Source organism: Mus caroli, chromosome X (genome assembly GCF_900094665.2).
Source record: "Mus caroli chromosome X, CAROLI_EIJ_v1.1, whole genome shotgun sequence".
NCBI classification, from domain to species: Eukaryota; Metazoa; Chordata; class Mammalia; order Rodentia; family Muridae; genus Mus; species Mus caroli.
This window is the reverse complement of record NC_034589.1, coordinates 31,143,994-31,145,254: the sequence shown is the minus strand read 5'-3', so window position 1 is coordinate 31,145,254 and position 1,261 is coordinate 31,143,994. Positions and strand designations below refer to the sequence as shown.

Sequence of the window (1,261 nt, the reverse complement as noted above, 5' to 3'; positions counted from 1 at the left end):
TCCTGTGCCACATGTGCAGCCTATGGCAGTCATTGTGCTTTGGGCACAGTCTATGCCCATTCCTGTGCCACGTGCACAGCGTATGCCAATCAGTACTCCCTGGGCACAACCCATGCCCACTCCTGTGCCACATGTGCAGCCTATGGCAGTCATTGTGCTTTGGGCACAGCCCATTCCTGTTCTCAATTTACAGCCTGTTCTAATCAGTAGGCCCTGGGCACAGCCTATGAGCATTCCTGTGCCCCATGTACAGCATATGCCAGTCACTGTTCCCTGGACACAACCTATACCAGCTAAGATACCTAGCATACCACCTATGCCAATGCCTACAGCACAGACTATGCCAGTCAGGGTAGCTTGTGTACAGCCCATACCTCTTACAGTGTCCCGTGTGCAGTCTATGTCATGTTCAGTGAGCAATATGCAGCCTGTGCCAGTTACAATGCCCCATGTACAATCAATGCGAGTTACAGTACCTCATGCATGGCCTATGCCAGCTACAATACCCCATGCACAACCTGTGCCAGTTACAATGCCCCATGTACAATCTATACAAGTTATAGTACCTCATGCACGGCCTATGCCAGCTACAATACCACATGTACAACCTGTGCCAGTTATGATGCCCTGTGCACAGCCTATACCTGTTTCAGTGTCCAATGTACAGCCTATGTCAGCGCTGGTGCCCCACCACGACCTCTGCCTACGTGATGGATTTACAAGGCTGCAGCTTCAGGAGCTAGAACGGGTTTTCCAGAGAAATCACTATCTCCGTGCTGAAGAAGGGTAAGCATAGTGTGCTGTCAGTGCTTTAAGGAGGGAGCAAGCGGCTACAGAGAGGCCTCTGACCCTCTGGCAGCTGTCCTTCTTGTCTTCATTTATTAGAAACGTTAAATTACATTTTAAGTGTTTTTTATTGCCTGAGTTTTTTTTTTTTTTTTCAATCCGGGGTGGAGGCAAGATGTGTGCCTCATGTTTGGATGTCAGAGGCCAGCGCTAACGGACTGGCTCCTCTTCTTCCACTCTGGGCCCTAGGCTCAAAATCAGGCTCTGCTGCAAGCAGGATTATCTGCTGAGTAATCTTGCCTACCTCCACATTGCCTTCTAGGACTAAGGCTAAAACTAAGAGCAGTCATTCAGCCTGCCAGACCCTGTCTTGCTGTCCCAGGGCTCTGGGATGGGAGTGGGAGCTATGCTAAAGGCTGTGCAGCTTGTAGTATCTACTTGGAGCAAGTAAAACCTTTGTCAGTGTCTGCTGATC

At 49.8% G+C, this 1,261-nt stretch overlaps 1 pseudogene; it reads left to right on the top strand.

The window, feature by feature from the left end:
* The window catches only part of LOC110287110, a 7,845-nt pseudogene that overhangs the window by 3,725 nt on the left and 2,859 nt on the right, over positions 1 to 1,261 (top strand).